Here is a 27,056-nt window from a genome sequence, read left to right as displayed (position 1 = left end):
TTGCACAAAGTTAGAGAGTTGTGTATAAAATACCTGTAGTGTCACAAGCTGTTACACTTGTGGAGGGTAGAGCTGGAATCAACTCTAAGAGAAGTAGCTACTGCAAGTCTCAACTGAGAAGAGCAAAGCTAAAGACACTGAGGTAAGTACCCTAAGTCTGAACAGTACCTCTGGTTTGAAGAAGAGTGGTCCAGCCACCTTCTGTCCTGTTGCAGCGGTACAGATCCTGGGTTCCTGAGTCTCAGTCGTAGGGTAAAGAGGGAGGACGTCTGGAGGACTCCTGCGGCAGCAATTTGGAGGTCGGCGTCAGCTACGGGCTCTTTTTGGATCAGCTGCACTGCAGATCTTGGATTCCGGTTGGGATACCTTCACTACTTTAGTCCTGCACTAGGTGATGAGACTCAAGCTCTGGTTTTAGGAGATTCCTGGAGCTTCTGGCCGGATTGCAGACGTTGCACTCAAATATGGATTTCTCGACCATTGGCACTCGGTTCCTGCAGCAGCAAAGAAGTACGGCCAGTTTGGGAAGATGGTCCAGTGGAGTTCGTCTCGCGGTTAGTTGGTCCCACTAACCCAAGGGAAGAAGTCGTCCCTTCCAGAGCTTCTCTTGTCGATCAGAAAATGGAGTTTCACCACAGCAGCAGGGCTTCACCTGGCAATTCAAAGGTCCAGGAGGATGCACAAGCTTTGTTCACGGTTTTCTCGTCGGCTCTTCTTCCCAGTGGTCTACTCAGTCTCTTGTCCCAAAACCTTTGCCTTTTATGCAGGTTTCTCCCATTCATGCACAGCCTAGGCTGTCGCTCAAACAGCAGCGGCTGTCCTGAAAAGACAGCCAGCCAATCAGGACTGGGTGCATTCAGGCATTCCTAAAGAAAAAGGACAGGGGAGTTTTGGGAATCTCCCTCACTTCCTGCCCTTCCAGACACACTGGAGCCAGAGGCGGGTTTCAGGACTGAAGCTCGCCAAAGGCAAAATAAACAAAGGGCTCAAACCTCGCTTTGCGCGCAGAGTAACACCCAAGGAAGACCTCACAAACAGAAAATGGCGAAAAAAGAAGACCGGGACACTTTGACAAGATGGTCCCCCATGGGTGTTATACTGCAGCTGAGGATTCAGCCTGCAGTAGAAAAGCACAATGGTAGGAAAATTAAACCACTGCCACTAGCCATTTAAAGTAGTGAGGGTAACATAATACATGTTACATGAGTAGGTTGGATAAGGGGCTACTAGGTTCAACTCCCCAGTACTCCACATAAGATGGTGTGTGCTGGACCTACAAAGAGAAAAGGTAAGTTAAGTCAATTTCACTTAACTATTCTTGGGAACAGTAGTTCACACAAGAAAAGGTATCTAAACCTCTTGAGAAATCTAAATGATTTCTCTGTGACACTGCAATGAAGGTACTGTGTGTCGCCATACAAAAAGAGGATGCCTATGGAGTTTGTCAGACTCCAAAAACAAAGGAAACATATAATCCAAATCAGGTCAAAACACATGAAAGAGTGATCAAAAGGTCTCACTCACTCCAGGGTTAAAATTAAAATGTCCTAAAGTCTAGCAAAAGAGTTGGGGCTCTCTAAGGTGGGAGGAATTTAGCACTGAAATGAACATTCTCCCTAACATGAAATTGCAAATTGGGGTATGCCCTATAGGTTATTAAATGCCTTGATATATTTACATATATACGGATACTGTATTAAGGGTATGGCTAAACCAAATATACAGGGCCTAGACAAGGATGTAGCTCTGGCACCCTACCTTTTTAATTTGTAGTTTACCCGTTTAGGTGAGGTGTTGCAAAATGCCTCTTTTGCACCCCAAAAATGAATGAATTTCTCTGTTCTGGAAGACTTTGGCAGATGATCTAGTAAGTCCTTTATGACCGCACTAGTGTAGACTTGCAGCGATTACTTGCATCCTTTGAGACATGCACAAGTGTGAACGACTTAGTTTTAAATTCACAGAAAACCAAGATGTTAAAATGTACTGCTAATAAACAGATAGACTCACTTTGTTGGTGGATAATGGGCAATAAAGTAGAGAGAGCCTTTGAGATAAAATACTTCGGACTGAGAATATACTCAGACTAGCAAAGCTGCACTAATTGATGATGTTAAGGAGAAGACCAGGCTGTAAATTCAACAGATGAGGAATTTGAATTCTCGATTTGGCGAATTCTCAATAGTACACCCCCTAAAATGATATGATGGGAAAATTATACCCTCAATCATTTATGGCTTGGAGTATCACCATCAGTTAATTAATTTCGATTCTACGCTTATAGAAGGTATGTTTTGGAAGACAATTTTATCCTTGCCAAAATCAACTCCTATGGCCGCAATCCGGCATGAATTGGGAATAGTGTCTGTTAGGCAAGATTTGGAGCAGTAACCTTTGGGTGCACTACAACAACCTTGACCTCCTGGCAATAGGGACCCAACCTTTGGTATATGTCCAAACTACACAGGTTGGTAGTGTGGCTGAGCAGCCAGGCTTATCTCAAGAGGGGTCAATGTGAGCAGTAGTGGAGTTATACAGAGATTCACAGTGACAAGTACCTAAATAAACACTTACACTCAAGGTTTCTTGATAAAAAAATTATTAATGTATTTAACAGTCAGTGCGAATAAGTCTTCTTCAGAAGGGGCAATATAATAGTAACACACAAATACACTTCAAAATACGCACTCCTAGTTTCTCTAAATCGGCAAATACCCATTTGGGATGGCACACAGACACTTCCTACACCCACAGGTGACTTAAATAACTAGGACACTGTGGACATTAATATATCACTGGTACATTTAGAGCATTACTGAGATGAGTGTTAAAAGTAAAAAGATTTAAGAATAAAACAAGAGATCACACAGTTCTCCAGCATGGGGTCTGGCATGGATTCACATGCTCATTAATATTCCCCGTTGTCAGGCTGGGAATCCTCGGTAAAGAAAAAATCTGTTTCAGTTTTGTTTCTTAACTGGCTTTCTAATAACCAATCACTGGTCTCTGGGTCATACTGCCCCCAGCCAATGACTGCCCTCTACTTAAGCCCCTCCCCTGGCAGCCATCTTCAGATTTTTACAGCATGTTCAAGTGTTGGGAGTCCTCGTGCTGTAGCTCTCGAGCTTTTACTGTGTATTGCATTTTTTCAAAGAGTTTACTCTTATTTTCTTCGGTCAATCGAGCCTCAAGCTCCACCGATTCCACTTCCGATCAACAGGGACCCGTTTTGGAATTTTCTACACCCCTCGAGGGTGAATTTTCGTCGAGTTTTCACTTCTTGGAGGATTCTGGAAGATCTTTAAGGCCTACCCTGCGTGGTCATGACCCAGGACAAAGGAGACACGACACCTGTTGGATGCAAGCTGTTTAGGATCTGCCCTGGATGTGGATTACAGAATGTCTTCAAGGAAGATGAGCACTCCCAGTGCCTCTACTGCCTTCACGACAACAAATTGCACGGGGAAAAGGACTGTGCGTTCTGTAAGAACATGTCCGTCCGGACAATGAAGGATGGTCGTACTCGACTCACGAACTGGCTGGAGTGGAAGAGCACAGCAGCAATTAAGAAGAAGTCCGAGCGGTCTTCTAAGACCTTTGAGGGCGCTCCAGCGACTGGGGCCCAACAAAAGGCTAAGCAGCGTGAGTCTGTGGGCACTGGGAGCGCTGTTGGTTCAGGCTCCTCGGCTGCCAGGCAGGGCGCAATGTCACTGATGCCATTATCCACGAGCCAACACTCTGGCTTGGTAAAAAGGAAGTCGGAGAACCTGAGTAAACTTCGGGGGGCGACTCATCAGTCAACTCAGACGGTCCCGGTGCAGGATGATCCTCGTCGCACTGGCGTGGCCGAGGCAGATCTGTGAATGATCTTAAACTCTCCCCATATGAAATTTTATGGAGAGGTTTTATGAAGTCCACATCTTTTGTACAAATGAATAAAAAAAATATTGTAATAGATTTTAATTGATTGAATTTTCTTTTTAGCTCATGTGTTATCATACATTTCCACAAAAAGGGTTTTATTGTGATTTTGTATTGTATGATATATTATAACAAGCATCAGGGTCTGGATAGTTTGGACTAAATGTTATGTTAGGATGGATTGTTTGTGTAAGGTTTTAATTTAAAACTATGTACCCAATAAAATAAGTAAACAAATTGTATCGGAAACACCGGCGGAAATGTATTGCACTACGACACAGGGTGTTCACACTAACCAATATCTCATCCCTGCTTTCAAAAGTAAACAATTTTCGCCTCCATTGGGCCTAAGGATGATCAAATAAATGGGGATTTTCCAAGAGCCAATCTACTTTTCAACGTAGACTTCGACCACTTTACACTGTTTGATTGATCTACACACACAACTTTTACAACGATAGTTGTCATGAAATACTTAAATCTGCTCATGTTAACTAAAATTGCTCAAGTAGCATTCTGCTCTTGTTGGAATGTGGAATTCAACTACACCAGGCATTCCTGTATACAACTTGGGTCTGGGGGGCTAAAGCGTAGTAATGAGTAAACAAAGTTCCCGTGGGAACGGAACTCCCATCCCCTGCGCACTTTCACAAGCCAATAAATCAGCCAAATACTCTAAGAAAAATCTTTTAGAATATATATGCGCAAGTAAAGCCATTCAGAATCGAGTAATTCAATATTGTCATTTCGTTTTTGTACAATATATCTCAATTATGGTCCACCATCCAGTTTTAGTAGATACATTTAATGCAGTGACCCAACGCGTTTCGAGAGTGATTCTCTTCTTCAGGGGTCTTGACAAGACGTTGATTCTACAAACAATTAAATCAACAATGAACTAATCAGTGTCTTTGTGATGTATCGATTCTTAAAAACAACAATCAATAGTAATGTGATTCTTCTATAATCCATTTCAAAAGGAAGTACCTTCAAAATCTCATCTTGTTCACATTGCTGCTCATATGTAGCTCCTTTCCGGAACTAAGTGATTTCAATAGGAATCAATTATTCCCTTCATACTTAAAAGATGATTACATTGGTATCCGGTCTATAGGATAATGTAAGGTCTTACCTTAACCATAAAGGACAAAGTTCTGTTCATTCCACAGCTTGATTCTAGTTCGAATATAGGATATTATATTCCTGATGGAATGTCAACCATGTGTTGTAATGACCTTCCTTCTGAAAATACAGTAAGCCAGGAAGAAAAATCTCAGATTCCAGTTAAGTGCAAGTCATCTTATATTAAAAGATGAAATCGTGATCATTAGTACTCACCCTACAGTTCTGTTTGTGTTTCTGATAGAAGATGTTGATCGAAAAATGTAGTCTGCTAATCACTATCTGCGCCGTCCTATTATGGGATGATAGGGTATTCAGATGAGGTCCCCTATGGAATGAAAGAATGCAGAAAACGCTTAGTGGGTTTGTGTCCCACCGGGATATGTACTCCTCTAATCTTTTTGTGGTCTACAATCAAATATCACAAATTGTCAAACTTGCAAGGAGTTAAAGGTATTAACTAATTAGTTTTGTGTTGTCCTCTCTGGTATGTCAGGAGAGAAGACGTCCTTGCGGTCCGCAATCTCTCCCCACTGTGCGAAACAACAGCTGGGCAAGATGGCCGCTTTAAATAGTGACGTCTCCTGATCGCGTCATGTCATACCGTAATAACGGCTATGACGTCACATTTGTAAACAAACATGGGGCGGGTATGTGGTTTCCGTGGATACCTGATGACTGTGTCACAACTTCATGCCGTGATGGCGGAAATGACATCACATTTGTTAATAAACTCTAAGCAGGCGTGTAACTACCAATGTCTGGTCAATATCCACATAAGTCTGCCATATTAGTAAGGCATAGTCTTGACTTGGTAATTGACGTGGACCCCATTAGGCTCAATAAACCTGGTTAATCTCAATCTTTTATGGAAATTGTTTCTGATGACTTGAATGGATTCCCATAATGGCTTGGGTGGTCTTTACAGATGTGTTTTATAGATATACAAATGGAAATCTAACTGTCATTGAAACCCGTGTCTGCCCGTTTGAGTATGTCGCTAGAACACATAGCTTTATGTAGAAGTCTTAGCCTTGTCCCCTGTAGGGCGCACATTCTGTAGGTACCTTTTCCTCTTGCAGTTGTTACATTCATTATGGCCCAAGTAGTATCCTTTATTTCAAGGCAAGGGTATAGTTACATTCCGCATTTGCATTTTGAGTAAACTCCAGTTTTGGTCAGCTAACCACATTCAAATGGATAAATACCAGCCTACTTAATTTCATCTTCAATTGGCTCAAGGGAGGTTTCCTGCTGTGTGGCCCATTATCTTTAACATTAACCTACCAAGCCTAATAGACAAGATAACAACTGTTCAATATGTCAGTTGTTCAACCTATACCCCTTTGATTTAACCAACCAAGTTGGAGGTGAGACATATCAGTGTTTACAGTTTCATCACCCATTGATTCCAATGGGGTTCTAGTTGTATAGCCTATTCACTTAAACCTAAACGAACTAAATCTGATGGACTAGATAATAATACAGTACTGTTAATGCTCGCTGTATGGTCCTACCCCCTTGGGGTTTACAATCTTATGGGCAAGTGTCCGGTAAATGTTTAATTCTTTCAAAGGAATGGGCCTAGGTAGAAGTCTTCATTAATACCCAGTGGAGTAATGGCATCAAGGTGGTAAATCAAAAATAGCTCCCAGTGTGAGAGTCTTTTGGCCATGTCCCCTCCTCTACGGAGTGGGTGCGCAATTTTCAAGATCACCCATCTCATCTGTGCTATTGTATGATGATTGTCCCTGAAGTTTCTGAATACTGGTGACTTTGTATTTCCTGTCCTGATGTTTGACCTGTATTTGGTCCAGCTCTCCTTGCCTCTTCGTACACTCTGCCCTACATAATATTTTCCACATTGGCATCTGAGTGTGTATATTACATTTTTACTGTTGCATGTGGCAAAATCACGAAGCTTGATCTTCTTGCCTGTGTTGGGGTGTCTGATGCTATCCCGTTTTATTACACTTAAGCAGTGTTGGCAGTTTAGGGAGGGGTAAGTCCCGAGTTTTGATTTCTGTAACACTCTGAAGTTTTTTTTTCTTCGGTCTTTCTGCCTTGATCAGTGTGTCCCTTAAGTTTCTTCCCCTCTTGTATGCCATCATAGGCGGCTCCGGGAACAGACGATGTAGTGTAGGATCTAGTTTGATGAGGTTCTAGTTTTTTTTATGACCCTGCATACTTGGTGAGACTGTGCTGAAAACCGTAAGGTGTGTATCATCCTTGTGTTTTTATTTTTTGACCTGGTCTCAGGAGATCTTCTCTTGTGTGCTTCTGCCCTTGTAATGGCTTTATCTAGTATATCTGCAGGGTATCTCCGATTCCTGAATCGCTCGGTCATGATGTCATATTCCCTCTGTAATGAATCTGCACTAGAGATTATCCTTTTATATCTCAAGAATTGACTATATGGTAAACTCTCTTAAATCAGAGGGATGATAGCTCTTGAAGTATAGTGCGTTATTGACATCTGTCGGTTTTCTATGTATGTCTGTCATTCGGCCCCCTTCTGTGAGTGTAACATGTACATCAATAAAAAATGAATACTGGGTTCACCTACTTCTATCGTGAATTTGATATGTTCATGGCAGTTGTTAAGGTATTTGAAGAAATCCATCAATTCCATCGTGTCTCCGTTCCAAATTGCGAAGATGTCGTCAATATATCTCAGCCAAAAGACTATTTTGGAGGACCATGGTTGTTTCTGCAGCACGTGGTTTTGTTCAAAAGTGAACATCAAAATGATCGATGTACCTGAAATTTGCAGATAGGATGTGCTGTCATACCTAAAGTAGTTGTTATATAGTATTAGATTAATCAATTCTATCGTAAACACTTTGTGTATCTGAGTGTTCTCATGGCTTAGTAGAAACCATTCTAATGCATTCAGAGAAAATAAGATAACATCCTGACTTTCCAGGTGCACTTTGCTTAATACACTCAAGAAATGGGACATGTCTTTCAGATACGTGGAGTTCAATTTGACCAGTGGTTGTAATGCTGTGTCTAAATATATCGCCAATGGTTCAAAAACACTTCCTGTCCCTGCCACTATGGGGTGGAACAGTGGATTTGTGTGGTTTGGATGTACCTTGGGCAGTGCATAAAAAAACGGTGTCACTGGATGTTCTTTCATTAGAAACTGCTGTATGTGTAGTGATCCATTCTAGATCTGTCATTGGATCTTGTAGTAGGGTCATACAGCCTCTGTGATAGAGGAGAGTATGCATTATCGCCAAGGCTCCACCCTTATCTGCTGGTTTCATTATAATGGATCTATCTTCTGCCAGATCTTTCAAAAGCTGCATATGGTGTTCCACTGATGCTATGGTGGTAAGGACTGTAATTGATTTTTTTAAGTTCGTTTGTGGTCTAACATCTAAACATGTCTATTACTGGATGAGTAATCTGGGGATGAAAGGAGCTCTTGGATTTAAAGTATTAGAAAGAGATTTATCTCTCTTGTACTTCTGGTAGTGTAAATACCTTTAAGTGGCAACAAATGGACAAGGACAATTTGAGATGCAAGTTACCTTTGTTGACTGCAGGAGCGGAGAAATGGATTTATGGGCTAGAAAGACTGACTGCAAGGATGACATTGGCAGTGCGGGATATAAAGAGCTTACTTTCAGCCATTCTTCGGGAGGTTGCTGACTATGTTTGGAATTGGGCAGGGTATCCCGGAGTGATAGCACAGAACACAGTGCACAACAGAGTTCAGTTCAATAACTGCATATCGGCTGCATGGAAGGCTCTTAGGGTACAGTACCCAGACACATCTGACATAAGTGCAATCATGGTGCCTAAAAAGCATGAGGACAAAGACACACTTCAATATATTTAAGAGATACAAGAACGTTAGCTTCTCGAGACACCCGAGCCGTGGGATAAAATGGCAGGCTTATTCTATCACATACTAAGCCTGGGACTACCAGAACAGTTACAGAAGCAATTAAAGAAACTAGCTGGGATGGAGGCAAAACCTTGGTCTGAAATTCAGTTGACTATAGTGCATTTTTGCTGGCTTATGCAGGAAAATGACAGAAAGAAATGTGAGGAGAGTAAGCAGGAAGAAGCAAGGTTAGTTCAGAAGAAATTGTCAAGATATACCATGGAAGGGGCGATGTTGACAAGTGGAGATGGGGTGGTAACCTGGAATGCTCGCTATCAGCAGCCAATGCCAGGGGGAAGCTTTGCAGGCAGAGGGGACACTGACTATTGGCCAAGGGGAAGAGGAGGTGTGCCCAGTGGGAGAGGAGCAGGACACCCAGTGCAGCAGAGAGGTGACATGTTTACTGGGGGACAGACCAGACCCATGGGGGGGTCTGCCACAGTGCTGGACATGTGGGAAGATAGGACATATATCCTGTTTGTGTACTGGAATGCAGCAAGGTGGGGAAGAAACACACCCACCAGCACACAATACCGAGCAACCAGACTAGTATGCCCAAGATCACACAAAGATGCAGACATAGGCACCAACACAGAATGCACCGGGTCAGTCACAACAACCCACAGCATACCATAACAACCAGCATTGCAAGCACCGACGCAACAGAACGCTTTAGCTTTAAGGCACGCAGGCACCGCAATACAGACTCCCACACAGCGACTGGGGGGGAAGCGACCACAAATGGGGGAAATCCATTTTCCGGGACAGGGATGACATACCTACAATAGGACAGCCCACAGATTGACGATGTGTTGGATCCTGTCTGCTACACCCGACCCAAACGAGGAACCGCGTTTAGGGGGTAACCATAGGTGACAAAACCTTTTCCTTTCTCATGGATAAGGGGGTGACCAGATCCTGTATTAGGGAGGGGAAATACCTGATGTTAGGCGTTGCCATGAATGCTCAAATCTTCTCTGGGGATACAGATTTGGATCCATTTATTGATGAATTGCTAATCACCATTGGGGAGCATGATGTTACCATGCCACTGTTATAGTCCCTCATACGCCAGTTAACATAATGGGCAGAGACATGATGAGCAAACACAACATGACCATCTCATTTACTTAGCAAGGCATAGTGTGTTCTACCCTGGGAATCTTTCATTTATGCTTTTTGTGGACAGACTGTACAGAAGGGGGGCCCATAGACCCTAGCTGTTCCAATATGGGGTGGAAGTGATATTATCATGGCTTCCATGGATGTAGGGCAAGCTACTTCGGCTGCCCAACAAAGTGTTGTTTAGACCAGAAATTTCCTTAGATGAGGATGAAGGGCAGGTGTTCCCACTTGAGTGGGAGACAGTTATAGTGAGAGACAAAAAGATAGTGCTGCACAGGACCGATTATACAGTGTGAGCATCAAGAGCAGTAATTGCAGTGGGAGAAGGGCACAGACTGCCTAACTTGACAGACGAATTGTTCAAGGATGACTACTCAGACATTGAAACAGTGTTTTACATGAGCATTACATACAGGATGAGGGTCCATAACAGGGAAGTCCCACAGAGAATGCAGTAATGAAAACGATACTACAGTCCTTGCTCAAGGAAGATCTGGCATGAGTACCGAGCATACTGTGGACCAACAGTCCATATGACGTTGGGCTTCTTAAATGAATCGTAGCAGTTCGAATTAAACTTAAGCCAGGGGCAATTTTGCCGAGGGCAAAGCAGTATCCTTTGTCTAGGGAAACTGAAAAAGGCATTTATTAAACCATTTCCACACCAGTGCAGCAGGGAACTTTGGTATCATCCCAATCATTGTGTACCCAGTGGAGAAGGCAAAAGGGGGATTGGGGCATTTCATCCAGAATGTGCACCCTTTGAACAACATTGTTGAAGCAGAATTTCCATTAGTTCATAATCCAGCGACAACACTCTGTAGTATTCCGCCAGAAGCCACTCGCTTTACAGTGATAGATCTGAAGAATGCTTTCCTCTCTATCCCACGTCACACGAAAAGTCACAGGATCTGACGTCATTCCAATATGGAATTCCGAAGTGGAAACGCACATGACTTCCACAAGGGTACTGTGAATCAACTTATTATTCAATGGGTTACTGCAAATGGACCTGACGAACATATATTTAGATAGTACAATCATTCAATTTGTAGACCACTTTCTGATATGCAGCAGATCAGAGGAGCAGTGGCGAAAAGACTCTGTACAGTTGCTGACAATTTTGGCAGAAAAGTGTTACAAGGTGGACAAAGCAAAATTGCAGCATTGCCAGAAAGAGGTTCTATACATTGGGCAGCTAATATCTCAGGAGGGCAGAAAAGTAACCCCTGAGAGAGCAGAGGCGATCTTCAAGACACTGCCACCAAGGATGGTGAGGGAGATGCAGCAATTATTGGGTCTTTTAATTATTGCAGGGCCTAGGTATTTGATTATAGCACGTACACTAGACCTCTTTTAAATGGGCTCAATGAGGCTCTGAGGGGGTACTGCAACTTAACATGGACAAGGGGAGCTGACAGAAGCATTTAATGAATTAAAATGGGCCATTTGTACAGCTCCAGTTTTTGGGATTCCTGATTATAGTGCAGAATTGTATTTGTTTTCACACACGAATGGGACCGTAATGACAGCAGTACTTGCACAGAAGACTACCTTAGGACATAAACCTGTAGCTTATTACAGCGGACATTTAGAACCAGTTATGAAAGGTCAATATACTTGCGAACAAGCGCTAGCTGCTGCTGCTTTCGCAGTAGAGAGGCCTGCAAGTGTCACAATGGGTTGTAGTACCACTCTTTACGTGGAGCATGCCTTTATTGCTATTCTTGAAAAGCCCAAAAGCACATTGGCCAGACAGAGAGCATCTGGATGTGAGGTAATTTTTTAGAATCTAGCGATAAAAATAGTGTGGTGCAGAGTTGTAAATTTAGCAACGTTCATAGCAGAACCCATAGATGAGGGAGACAATGTATATGACTGCGCTACATACACAGAATATTATGACAAGAGAAGGGGGGTTACTTTTTATTGACAAGTCCTTGACAATTGACCAAACGGCAGAAGAACGACACACTAGGACATCAGTTGTGAAATTAAAATAGGACGACATATTTGAAGTAGTGAAGAGCGCGAGATTACCCTCTAATATATCAGTGCCAGTGGGAGAATTAGTAGAGACACATGAGGACGCAGAGATCACGGTGTGCGCCAACTCTGCCTATGTGACATCAACCATACATGCTGGACTGTCACGTTGGAAAAGGAGAGGCTTCCAATGTGCCGATAGCACAACAGTACAGCATGCGCCGCTAATGTACATGGTCGTAGGAGCACTACAGCTCCCAGCAGCCATTGTGGTAGTATAGTGCCAAGCCCACACAAGGGGGAGGACATGCTTTCCTGCGATAATGAAGCTGCAGATGCAGAAGCAAAGCGAGCAACTTTTTCCTGAAATGGTCTAATTTGAAACCCCACCCAGCAAACGCATGTTCACGCTCAGCATGATATTGCAAGAATGGTACAATTCTTAGAACAACAAGGGTGAGCACTGGTAGAGGAAAAGGAGCTATTAGTAAGGAGGGGATGCTTAATATCCCTGACTGGTGCAATGTGGCGACAGGAGAGCACTGGAAAGCCATTGATGTCCCTTTATTGCAACCTGCCCTTGCGCAACTACACCACCTGACTCATTTGAGCAAAGAAGTTCTTGCAGCACAAATAGCGGAAGACTTGTTCTGCCCAAAGTTGTCGGAGCATGTTGACGCCTTCATGAATAACTGTCTTCTATGTCAACAATTTACAGCAGGACACACAATGCATGTAGTGAGAGGAGCAATAGTCTGCCCTAATGTGCCTTTTCAACAACTCCACATAGATTGTGATATGATTCAAGTATGTAATGGATATAAGTACGTACATGCTCGTAGTAGTGTTCCCATTGCCTCGCTGGATCAAAGTTGGCCCATGCTCACACCCAGATGCCCTCTGTGCAGTGAAATTCCTCCTAAGCGATGTGTTCCTACGGTAGGCAGTGTGCAAGCTCCTACATTCTGATAACAGGCCGCACTTCGTAAATGAAGTGTTTGAGCACATCGCAGCCCTGCTGGGAATCAAGCACAAGTTTTCTTGCGCTTATCACCCATAGGCAAATGGCATTTGTGAATGCCTTAATGACCGAATCCAAATGACCTACACCACCAAATTACCTAAAATAGATTCTACTAAATGTCCTACTGACTAAATGTTCATAGGACATTTTGTAGTATCTATTTGGTGCAGAACAAATTGCAAAAATGAAAACTACATTGAAAAGGGGATGGCTCAAACTTCTTAAGGACCTGCTGGATAATCCAGGACTTTCACCGTATTTCACAGAGGAGCATGCCCATCGTGCCCTATCACCCCGCCCTAGACCAGGCGACATTCCCAGGCCCATTATCGCTTAGATACTCAATTATTGTGACAGAGACCTCATCCTTCGCCTGTCGCGCGAAAAGGGAGAACTACGATTCGAGGCCCACACTATCAGAATATTCACTGGTGGTGCAACAGGAGAGGCGCCAATTCCTAGGCGTGAAGAAGCTGCTCAGGGAATGCAACATCCCCTATGCCATCCTATTCCCGGCGCGGCTAAAAATTACCTACAACAGCAAGCTATATTTCTTTACGGTCCCAGAAGAGGCGGTGAAATTAAAGGCATGGTCTAGTAAAATTTTTTATTGTCCCTACGGGTCGGCCATGTTTTTTTAAGCCTAAGTGGCTCGATTTTAGAAAACTTTCCTATGGACCTTACCCGAGTTTTCGTCCATTAAACGCACGCGAAAACAAGCACCAGGGAGCCGCCATTTTCTGATAATCCTATCTTTTCCCCAATCGCCCTGGCTGACCTGCTTTTGCGGCACTAAATCAATTCCCCCGCCCCTGAGCCTGTCATCAGCAGACTCGTACTGCCCATTTCCCAATGCCAAAGCACGTCTCGTGTCAACATTCGCTGGGCTTCAGCTAATGACGTGTCGCCATGGAAATGGCAGGATGCCTCTCTCCTCATTAAGTATAAACAGACCGTTTCAGAACACACAGCAGCCGATTTTCGATTCCATTCCACTCTCTGTGTTACTTTGAGTATTCTGTGACTCGTTTCAGTGCTCTGGTCAGCTACCTTCGCCGCTTGTAGCCCGTGTGAACAGATACCAGTACCACCGCTATAAATTATTTTAGTTTGTTTAACACACAATGGCTACAATAATGCCCTACATGTACGAGCCCGAGTATACCGAGGAGGAACTACTGGAAAGGGAAGCACGCGAAAACGATGGGGATTCGGACGGAAGTTGGCAGGACGAATCAACAGATGAAGAGCCTGGGCCTAGTCGAATGGACGGCGTCTCCACCTGGTGCACATGCAATCGGTGCGAGCTAATGCCAACTGAGGACGAGAACTGCTGCTGCCGAGAAAACTCGGGATGCCTGGCCTACATTTCGGAAGGCGAGCCACGACCGCAATGCATCACCGAGCTGCCAGACTTCAGGGCAGCCTGCCACACACAGGCCATGTTGAGAATAATGATGGTGCTTATGCACGAACTTCGAGCAACTGTTCGTCCTCGTAATCCGAGTAACGAGTAAGTATACTCTGCTTGTCATGCCACTCCTATTTCATGGTCTTCTACTATATCCAAAATTACATCTACATATCATTGTAACGGATGTAAGTCGTTGAATAGTGTGCATTGTCTAGATAGCATTTGTCTGTGTAAAATGCCATTAGTTACAAGAATTGTCATTGACAACAAACGTTTATTAAACTTAACTTGGTAATTTAAAAACAGTTTGTTTCATTCCTTTTCACAGGTGGTACAGGCTGGTGGCCTATCGTTCCTTTACATGGTGGCTTCACGGGAGGCTTGGACACCGCGTTCGAAGAGTGATACCCGCCTGTGCCGTTCGTGCCATTAGAGAAACGTTCCCGAGTGACAGCGGTCAGTACAGGGGATTTTCTCTCGCTGTGCTGCAACCTGACCTGTATAATCTTTAAAGTCCTGTATTTTTGTGTCATGAAAATAAGATACAAAATAAAACACCACATATATTTTAACAACGGTTGTCTCGATTTTTTAAATGAATCAAGTGTGTCTCCATTCAAGGATGGACGTCAGACATCTGTGCTCCGAATGGGTGAAGGTCTGGTTGCTGTAAAGCAGGGTGGTCACTATCTATCTAAGCTAACATAACATATTCTCAATAATGCATGCACTAAAACACACTTGTTCAAGGTCTTTCAGTAGGTTATGTCTCTATAAAAGTCACACATATATCTATACTAACATTTACCATTGGATTATACAGTCTTGACCACTATAATACACCGGTTGAAGTGTGGGTCTGTGCTCACAAGAATCTCCGGTATGTGGCATTTGTTATTAATAAGCAACTATATACTATCATTGATATAAAGGCGATATACTGTATATTGATATAAAGGCGGTTTGCGCCGGTGGATGCGCGCTGGCATGGGGGGCTGTCAGGGGCGCGAAAGGCCAAGGTGCCAAACTACATGTACACTTCAAAAGGTGTCCCACGCCAAGGGGCCATTGTTCACATGGTCTCCTCAGACCCCGTGTCTCCAGGCAGGCCTCCGCTGAGGCAGGCCGCCCCCCTGCAATACACATAAGTGTGTCTCCATTCAGCAGTCTTCCTGTGCCTTATCTGCACGCCCCAGGCCCATCCATCCCACCCCCCTCTATCAAAGGCGGTTCACACCCGGGGATGAGCGCTGGCATGGGGGGCTGTCAGGGGCGCGAAAGGCCAAGGTGCCAAACTGCATGTACACTTCAAAAGGTGTCCCATGCCAAGGGGCCATCGGTCACATGGCCTCCTCAGACCCCGTGTCTCCAGGCAGGCCTCCCCTTCAAGCAGGCCGCCCCCCTAATACCACGACATACATACGTCATTCATTCACAAACACACCCCAGTTTCTAATACTTTAAAAACCACTCGATATGTCTCATGAGAACATCTTTGTGCTTTGCAAGTCAACTCCTGAACGTGCTACCTGGGAACCACTGAGATCTATGCTAATCTGCTCGTCGTCGTGCTATCCGTGAACTTCTGTGACCGCTTCGAGCATACCCATCAGTGCGCTACCTGTGGCCATCCACCTATTCTCCCGCAACATACTGCTCTGCTTGCTGAATCCAACTGTTTGTTGGTCAAGGTAAGGCCATGTATCCTGGTCATATTTCGCAGATTTTTAAATTTCTATCTATTTTCGAGTAGAGTATACAATAGTGCTATGTTCATTCGTCTCATTGGTATTGACTTGAGTTTCCATTGCTATGCTATCAATAGATCTATTTATTTTCATCTGTGTCTATTGTCATTGAATTGCATCCTTCGGGGTCCAGTCTATAATGTAAGCATGTTTCCTTCTCGTGCAAGACAGAACATCAAAGGGACGAGTCACATGTTAAGATTTCAGTCACATCAATTATACATTTCTGCAATTTATGCAAATACTAAGCAGCACATAATGAACTGGTATAGTTCCTGCGACCAAAACAAACCTTGCATTGATCATTGTATGATTCATTTACTTTTGTATCAAATCTTTACTCTTGAAGATTGTATAATAATGTCGATATTTACTTTTCAGATTTATCAACAATGCCTGCCTGTTCGATTAGCGGTTGCCCTTCGAAGACCTATGCGAAATCTGAAGGAACTACAATGCATGTATTCCCGAAAACTGTTGATCGAATAAGAGAATGGGTCAGACATTGCGGGTATCCACTGGATGAGCTGAAAAGTAGAGTCCAACAAGTCTTAGAGGACAAGAGGGGTGATCGATACCGCATCTGCAGCCGGCACTTTTCCTTGGACATGTACACGACTTCTTGGGTAACAAAGAAGAATAAACGGCGAACGACACGGAAATTGCGCGAAAACGCTATTCCCACTCTATTCGTCCACATTCCGCCACCGGTGAGTCAAGTGTCTGGATTTAGCTTTCGGCCTTGCGGTAGTGTGTAGCCGAATGTATTAATTGATATTGTAGGTGTTCTATCCCTTGTAAAAATTTCGATATTGATATGAGTGTATAGTTTTTTGAATAATGACATTTATCAATATATTCTTTTTCGATTTCATAACCCACAAACGCAATGTATATATATATGGGGACAGGGAACTGTGCTGTATTGAGCATTTCTCAAGTATTCTGTCGGCTTACATGGCTATTTTTAATATTGGCATTTCATTATCAGTCATTAATTGACCTTTACAACTTCTTGACTATCCCTTGAATCTGAAGCAAGAACATTCTACATCCTTGACGTGGTCGCAGTTATCAACCACTTCTAGCGCTTATCAGGTAATCTTACTAGGCTAATCCGCTACATACTTGTTTTATGCATGTCAAGTAATAGTTTTATTCTATCGTGTAATTATTTTACCGAATGTTTGGTTACTGCTTTCCAATTGATATACACCTTAGTTATCGTCCACTGGTGTTTGTTTTCAGTTATAATTAGTGTTATCCATACTAATGCAAGTACTGTCTTTCAGGGAGATGCTGAAGCGTCCGCCACATCTACAACATTTCTAGATGTTTTTCAACATCAGGAGGTATGGATACTGACAGCTCCATCGAGTATCATCATCAGAGCTGGAATTCTTGTCGTTTGATTGTTCTACACAATGTTTCATTCGTGGTTAGCCGTTGATATGTACCTGTGCTGTCGACCCCAGGTGTGTGTTATGTTTTCACAATTGTAATCCTCACTAATGCAAGTACTATGTTTCAGGCAGTTGATGGAGCGTCAACCCCTGCACTTGATGCAGAGCCTGACATTCAAGTATACGAATCGGGGCAACAGCTTTCGAAAGTGCGCACTACATTTGCAACATCCATAGATATTCTTCAGCAGCACGAGGTATGGATAATGACAGCTCCATCATGCGTGATCATATAACGTGATTCCATTTGCTATACTTTCTTCCCTATTAACGCAAGTGCTGTGTTTCAGGGAGACGACGGAGCTTCCACCACAATCACAACATCTCATTTAGATGATGCAGATGTAAAGGAATCGTTGAAATAAGTCGATGAAATGTGAACATATTTGGATTTTCCTTGATTCTTTTGGACAATGCAACATTTGCGGTTATCTCTTTATATGTACCTGTGCCGTCGACCCCAAGTGTGTGTTGTGTTTCCAATATTGAAAAGCATACTAATGCAAGTACTGTGTTTCAGGGAGATGCGGATGCCTCCTCTCCAATACAACCATTCATGGCAGTCCATGCAGAGCCAGAGGTATGGATACTGACAGTTCCATCGAAATAGATCATCACTGGTCGAATACTTGTCCTTTGATTGTTGCACACAATGTTTAAATCGTATTTGGCTATTGAGATGTACCTGTGTGTTTGTCCTCACGTGTGTTTTATGCTAACAATATTTTGATACATAGTAATGAAAGTACTATGTTTCAGGGAGACGATGGAGCCTCATTCCGTGCTGTCTATGCGGATACAGAAAATATAGTCGTTGTAGCGCAAGAGGAAGGGAGGACATGCGGAAACGAATCGGAGCTACAGCGTGCAGATGTTGAAGGTCGAGTCAAAAAAGTTGCAAAGAAAAAAAAACAAAAAAAGGTTAGTTACAAACAGTTCATACCTTTAAAAAAATGTTTGTGCTGGGGACTATTTTATGTTTTTTTCCAGTCAATTCTACTACACTCCATCTTGTGTTTAAACTGAACATCCCTTTTCCAATCTCTCCTCCAGTTACCCGTGGGTGTCAGAACTATACACACACAGACAGTGAAGCGAATGAGAGATGTGGCTTGCCAGACCGTGTACACTATGGAGGAACTATTAATTGAGGCGAGGGGTGTTCAGGCTCGAGATGCTCATGTCCAATGGCCAGAACATGAATTACTTGTGTTTGGAGACTACAGCAAAGTTGCATTGGACCATAGCTACAGTGCGACCGCACCACCACAAGAAGATGTTATTGAATGTATTGAAGATAGCTCTGAAGTAGTTGCAGATCAATTTACACAATCTACACCCGCCAAAAATTTGCCACCAAAAAACCTGTCGGCATTGTTGTGTTCTCCCATCAATGTTGAAGTAATAGATGTTGAAATGACAGAGAATGAACCAGCCGCAGCATCCATAGACGCATCAGAACTTGATATCAGCAATATTACTTTCCAATGTGTTGAAATCTCCACAACGTCAAAGGCCGAAACAACGTTGACGCAGGATGACAGTCTAATGAAAGAGAGCAAATACATTGTATTCGACAGTTGTTTGATGGAAATTATAAGTATGCTGAAATGTGTGCATTCCATTAGAGGGAAAGTATGTGGGAAGCCATTGATTAATGTGACTCGTCAAATAAAAGCCAGCAACGTCAAAATAAATGCCGCCTGTAGATTAAATCATAGGTTCTCATGGTCTGCACAACCGATGCTGGGGAAACTGCCAGCAGGCAATCTACTGTGTGCAGCTGCATCACTTTTTAGTGGCTCCAGTTTTAGAAAGTTAGAGGCTTTCTTTCAGTTTGTGGGACTCCATTTAATTTCTAAAGCGCTATACTACACATACCAACGTGATTATCTGTTTCCGGCCATTAGTGATGCTTGGAAAATTGAACAATTGTCTCTAGCAAGTACATTCGAAGGCAAACGATTCAGGCTAGCCGGCGATGGACAGTGCAACAGCCCTGGATTTTCTGCCAAGTACTGCACCTAACACTTTCAGGACATGGATAGTAAGAAAATTGTGAGTTCGGTGGTCGTGCAGGTAACACAATGTACATCCTCAGTGGCCATGGAGAAACTAGGTTTTATAAAATCAGTGGAATATCTACAATCGAGGGGAATGCACATCGACCTCATAGCCACGGATAGACACGTTTCAATTGCCAAGACAATGAGAGAGCAGTTCCCACATATTAAACATCAATTTGACGTATGGCATCTTGCTAAATCAATCAATAAGAAAATCTCGGCTGCAGGGAAAGAAAAAGGTTTTGAAAGTATTTTGCAGTGGTCACATTCTATCACCAACCATCTTTGGTGGAGCTCAAAAACTTGTGAGGGGTCAGTGGAAATACTACTTGAAAAATGGCGGTCACTGATGCACCACTGTACCAACGCTCACCGCTGGACAGCAAATGAACATTTCCACCAATGTGAACATGGCCCTTTGTCCCCAGAGGAGGCACGGAAGAAGAAGTGGTTGATTCCATCTTCACCGACACACAAAGCCATTGAGAAGATTGTTTTCGACAAAACTCTATCAAGAGATTTGAGAGGACTGACAGAATTCTGTCACACAGGAGATTTGGAGGTGTTCCACAATATGTGCCTAACGTACAGGCCAAAGCGCTTGCATTTTAGCTTTCGGGGCATGAAACATCGCACTCTACTAGCGGTCTTGGCCCATAACAGCAATGTCGAACGTGAACAATCTAGGACTAGGGTAAAGGGGTAAAGTAAGGATGCCTCGCTACACTAAGGTGTTTTCAAAACGAAGTAAGCAATGGGTGATCAAACCAGTCTATGATGAAATGCAGTTCGACTTTGTGAAAGGCCTTATTGTTGCTGTGTTAGAGAAGCACAGATATGGAATTTTGGACGTTTCTGTGCAGAGCAGTGATCCATTGCCACCGAACATTGCGACTGTGCCATGCCCACCCGAAGCACAGCTGATTGTGAAGTACAAATCCCGGATTAAATAATTGCAATCCGATTGTCTTTTTGTAAATAAATGTTATTGTACAGTGTACCTGTAAACCTAACCCCTACCTTCACCATCATGGGTGGCGAACAAGCTGGGTGTCATCTTTGAATTCTCTCTATTCACCTCACATATGTGTATGTATATATTTTTCTCATGTCTCATCTCATGTAAATGTAAATGCTGCGCACTGTTAACGGAGGAGAGGCTTGCGTATTGCAAATAATAAAACAAACAAACAAACAATAAATCTCACTTTTAACTCAACTCCTGTGGTACTTTATACTTTCCCTGACCTTCCGCCAAAAATTAAATGTCTCAATTTGGGCTGCAAAGCTCGCAGACAACGGGGACAAAATTGGGGCACTTGGAAATGGAAATTTCAAATATAATGTAAGTAAATCTTTACACGCTTTTATACCGGAATGAAGATTTAATGAATGGATGCATGAATAAATGAATGAATGAAGAGCTAGGAAAAGCAAGTAAAACTGTTCGTAGTGGGCACATGGGCATGCAGGTCCACTGGTCTCACCGATCTCGGTCCTTGGCCCAGCCACTTTTCTCTGCACTACGGGACTGTCTCTGTATCCTTCAGCCCCTTCTCCCGGCATTTACCTTGCACTTGCCACCAGCTGGCCCTATTATTTAATTTGTATTCAACTAACCATGTACAGCCCTTCCCCATGCGTGATCAGAAAGACACCTGGCCTAGTAGGATCGTTGTCTGTCTGCCCTTGTTCCCCACCTGCCTCGTCACGCCTAGAAACACTTGAGTATAGGCGCGTTACAAATGCCATATCATATATCATATCATTCCTCACGCATGTAGACTGTCGTTTATCATTGTGTGTTGGCCTCGATTTATCTCGTTACTTTTCGCATTGATTTTAGAGACGAAAATACTCCATTGAAATATCCTTGCAAGCAAATAGTTTCTGATCGGCCGTAATAAATAAAATGAGTAATATTAATGAAGTTCGGCTAGCGAGACTAATTATCATTTTTTTGTTTTCATAACAGGTATTTGATCCCTTTCTGCCACTGCCATCTGTTTGAGACACCGGCGGATGGATTCTTCAGCAGACACCTGCAGCTTCGTGTCAACAACTGGAGCACGATCACCATATTATGGGACGATCGCCAAGGGCCCACATGCCCTTACGCTGTACTAGTGGCTAGAAGCAACATATCAACCTTTAGGCTGGACTAGTGCCTAGTTGATGGAACAGCCTTGCGGTTCACCGTGCTTCCAAAGTGATTCTTTTTACGAAAATGAACACCCTGTGTACCATAAAGGAACAGCGCGTGACTCAAGATGAAACGGAACAGTTATTGCGGATACAGATAAAAGAAAATAAATGGCTTCCGGAGTTCATATGTCAATTGCTGAATATTCTCTAAACATTTAATGTCAAATAAATGTACTTTACCAAATGTACCGTGTTGCTGTTTAATTTTAAAGTACAATTTCATATTCCGAATTGTGGCACGCTGTGTTGTGAGTTGATCTGTGTTGGTTTCCGGGTTCTGTGTGGAATCGCGTAGAAGACGACTAGGCGCGTTTGCCTACGCAGCACAGTAACGTCACGGGGAGAGGCGGGGAATATGAATGTTTTGATAATGTCAGGCTCAGGGGTGGGGGAATTGATTTAGTGCCACAAAAGCAGGTCAGCCAGGGCGATCGGGGAAAAGATAGGATTATCAGAAAATGGCGGCTCCCTGTTGCTTGTTTTCGCGTGCGTTTAATGGACGAAAACTCGGGTAAGGTCCATAGGAAAGTTTTCTAAAATCGAGCCACTTAGGCTTAAAAAAACATGGCCGACCCGTAGGGACAATAAAAATGTTTACTAGACCATGCCTTTAATCGAATTACAGATAACGCTACATAGGCCAAGGAACGACCCCCCCAACGTTGACTAACCACAAATAGTGCGGCCCAGGAAGTCACATCATGTCCATTGATCCTTTTCTTTTGATGTATTAATGGCAACCTGTTTATGCCCATTCAGCTGACATGGCCTCTTAACACATGCACTGGGGTTGCGGGCTGGCTCCTAGACTGCATACACTGCCTTTCTTCTCTAGGTCCTTGGGGCTAGCTTTGCGACTCATCCTCTTCTACACTGTTGACTGGCCAGAGGGCGTCCTCTGGCTGCAGAGGCTGATCGCAAGATCTGTTTACCGCAGTAACATAACTGGGACGGCCCTTGCTGCCCCACATCATTCTTAAGTTGCCGGCCGCACGGCACTAGCGCTCTCCACTGCAGTTGCAATGTTTGTTTTCATATGGTTACTCCTAATGTTTGGCCCCTGCTGGGCGAGATTGTGGGCTAATCCACGTTGGATCCGGCCCCTCCGGCCCTCACCTTCTGGTGGGCCTCGGCCCAATTGGGGACTTTTGTGTTCGGGGGTGGGGGGACTGCACTGCTAGATGGGGTTGGGCAGTGAGGGTGGGGGGTGGTGAAGTTGGAGTGGGGTCAAAAGCAAAAGGCATGGCAGAGAGTTGCAAGACGTCAGCTCATTACATCTATACGGGTGGTGAATGCATGCTATGGCATGGGAATGTATACTACTGCAGGGATGTCCCATAATGTGAAACCATGGTCCTTAACATTATGACATGGAATGTTTGCGGGCTGAGCAACTTCACTAAATCTCACAAGATAACTGCCTATGCCCAGAGACATGGCATTAAGATTCTCCTCCTTCAAGAAACTCACGCCCTGATGCGTCTAGCGACACACCTCGCTCCCACATGGGGTGACAACAGATACTACACGAAATCCTCAACCCAGTCCAGGGGGGTGTTGATTCTAATCCACAAATCGGTCCAATTCTCGCTGCACACCAGTCACATCGATCCCGAGGGTAGATATGTAGTGCTTCACTGTACACTTGCCAACATGGAATGCCTCTTTTTTAATACATACGCCCCTAACTTCGATGCTCCAGAGTTTTTCGACGCCATTACTTGCATACTCTTAAAGTATGTTGGTATCCCTGTTATATGGGGTGGGGGGGGCATGAACCTGATCCTAAATAGCGAACTAGGCAGAGCCCCATCTCGTGCGGCCCATAGGCTACTGGCGCACATGGATACTTTGGGTCTCACTGACGCATGGAGAGCTCTCAACCAACATTCAAGAGAGCATACCTTTTACTCATCGGTTCACGACAGCCTTTCCAGGATAGATCTTTCTCATATCGGGCTGCATGGTGGGCAAGACCGTGGAGACTAACATACTTCCGCGTACATTATCGGATCACTCACCAGTAACACTCCGCATAGTGTTGGGTCGAGATCATCCCCCCCGCTCCTCTTGGAGATTCAAGTCTGAGTCCCTGCGTGACATAGTTTTCAAAGCTGATATCCTCGCCGATATCAACACCTTCTTTGACTGTAATAGCAGGGGGGATACCTCCGATGGGGTGCGATGGGAGGCATTCAAGGTCTTCATAAGGGGTATGTGCATCTCTAGAGAAGCCAGGGTCCTCAAGGCTATCAAAAGTAACCTGCAGCAGTCGAAGGCAAAACTAAAGGAACTTGAGCAAGAATATGCCTCTGCCCCTTCCTCAACCACGCTGGCACAGATCAGAGCGGAACTGGAAGCATTCGAGTCCCACGCCCAGAGGGAGGTCCAGTACTATGCCCGTCCCGTGGCGGCCAGAAGATATGGTGAGGGGGACAGGCCGGGGAGGACGCTGTCTAGGCTGGTTCATGCAGAGGGGGGCAGGGCTCGCATTGACTGTGTCAAAAATGCAGAAGGCACCCGGTGCTGGTCTGATCAGGACATTCACCGCGTTCTACACCTCCCTATACGGCCCACAGCAGGAACATAGCTTACAAGACACTGACGCCTTGTTGGACCGAATACCCATGACCCTCCTCTCCCGCGCCACTAGCAACCAACTTGAAGCCCCTTTCACCCTCGACGAGAGAACCACAGTCATCTCGAATTGCCCAATGGGCAAGGCACCTGGCCCGGACGGCCTCACCGCAGAGTTCTACCGGGAGCACGTAGCAATCCTGGCACCCAGACTCTTGGAGGTGTGGAATGAGGCACTCAATCTAAACACCCTGCCCCAATCCATGCGCGAGGCGCTCATCACTGTGTTACCCAAACCGGGTAAACCACTGGATGAATGTGGCTCTTATAGGACCCTCTCTCTGATTAACACTGACATGAAAATATTCGCTAAGATTATTGCAAACAGATTCCTCCCCATCATGACCCATTTAGTCCATCCTGACCAGAGTGGATTTTTACCCGGTAGGTCCACAGCCCTCAACATCCGCAGCTTGTTCAATGTCATGGCCAGAATTGACCCCAACGCAAGCGCAGTGGCAGTCACCCTCGATGCCCAGAAGGCATTCGACATGGTGTTGTGGCAATACATGTGGGCGGTTCTCAGTAAAATGGGAATTGGCCCACGCATGATGTCGTATATCAAACTACTCTATACAGACCCCGTAGCCAGAGTCCTGATCAACACTAAGACCTTGGCCCCCTTTGCTCTCCATAGAGGCACCCGTCAGGGCTGCCCGTTCTCCCCGATTCTTTTCACCCTCGCTATCGAACCCATGGCTGACAGTGTCAGAGACAAACACACTCGGAAAGGTATACGTCTGTGCGACACCCCGGAGATAATTTCACTATATGCAGATGATGTACTACTTTATATCAGGGACTCGTCCACCCACCTGGTCCCGATCATACGGGACATCACAAAAATTAGCACTTTTTCGGGCTTCTCTATAAATTATTCTAAATCTGACATCTTCCCGCTCACGCCGACCACTACACAGCCGACATGTGAATTCCCCCTCCGCTGGTCGCCATCAGGAATCAGATACCTCGGGGTGCACGTATCCCTCACCAGGGCCTCACTACTGGCCGACAACTATGGGGCTGTGGCACGGCTTGCCGAGGCCCAACTGCTGAAATGGCGTAACCTCCCGCTTTCCTTGTCGGGCAGGCTGGCTTTAATCAAAATGATAACTGTCCCTAAATTGCTATACGTCTTTGTTAACGTTCCGATTTGGCCCGGTAGGCGGTACTTCAAGAATCTGCACTCTATATGTGCTCAATTCTTGTGGCACTCTGGTGTGGTTCGTAAGAAGTGGCGACATATGTCTCTCCCATATGAGGAAGGGGGCTTTACCGCCCCTGACCTCGCTAAATACTGGACTGCCGCGCAGGCCCAACACGCCACACACTGGTACACGTTTACCGATCCTCCCACACATGTGAAGCTCGAGAAACTTGCAGGGGAGGGGATTAACACCCTCTCTCTCATACTCCATCACACATTTCGCACCGATGCCTTGGCTGACCCCGTAGCGGCTACAACCATGGCTTGGAAACAATTACTACATTCACAATCCGGCCTTCACCCATACTATAAATGGCTTCCCATTTGGCAATTGCCAGGCCTCAGCCCCACACACGATAAACTCCTGATGAAACACTGGTATGACTTGGGCTACCGCGCCCTGACCGATCTCTACCCGGAAGGGAAGTTCATCACTCGGCAGACATGGCGTCAAGGCCATTCCGGCACTACGCTAGAGCTATTGCAATATTTCAGGCTGCGAGCAGCGTTTTGAGCCTGGTGGCCCTCATACCCTGATGAGCCCCCGGACTCGCCAGTGATACACTACATAGCTAACTCGGCCGGGGCCAGAGGGATTGTGTCCTCGCTATCCAAAATCCTAATGTCCATCCCTACAGAGGTGCCACATGCGGCACGCGATATATGGAGCGATGAGCTGGGGCTCCCCCTCACTGACGCTATATGGAAAAAAATGTGCGTACACACCCGCGCCACCTCTTTCAATGCCAGATATAGATGTATACAGTACAAGCTCCTAAACCGTTTATACTACACTCCGCACAGACTGGACAAATTTGCGCATGCTCATGCGCACTCCTGCCCTAGGTGTAAATCTTCAGATGCGGATCATATGCACATGTTTTGGTCCTGTGACGCACTGGGTTCATTCTGGAAAGCTATACTTGATGCCCTCTCTGAAATCACAGCGTCCCGCATCCCTCCGGAACCATTGGCAGTATTGTTTGGTCTCTGGGATAGCCCCGAATTGGGAAAAATGTCCAGGTTTCTCAATGTCGCCACTATAGTGGCTAAAAAATGCATATTGCAATGTTGGAAGCGCCGCTTTCCCCCTTCATTTGAAATGTGGCTGAGGGCCCTCACCTGAACTCAAACGTGCGAGGAAGAATACATCAACACCCTCTCTCAGACTTCTCGTCCCAAGAATGTGTGGTCAGAGATTTGTACCTACCTGAACAACAAAGATGATTTAGTACGGTTG

Source organism: Ambystoma mexicanum, chromosome 2q (assembly GCF_040938575.1).
Source record: "Ambystoma mexicanum isolate Mex_15411 chromosome 2q, UKY_AmexF1_1, whole genome shotgun sequence".
Taxonomy (NCBI): domain Eukaryota; kingdom Metazoa; phylum Chordata; class Amphibia; order Caudata; family Ambystomatidae; genus Ambystoma; species Ambystoma mexicanum.
Note: the sequence above shows the minus strand (reverse complement) of the source record.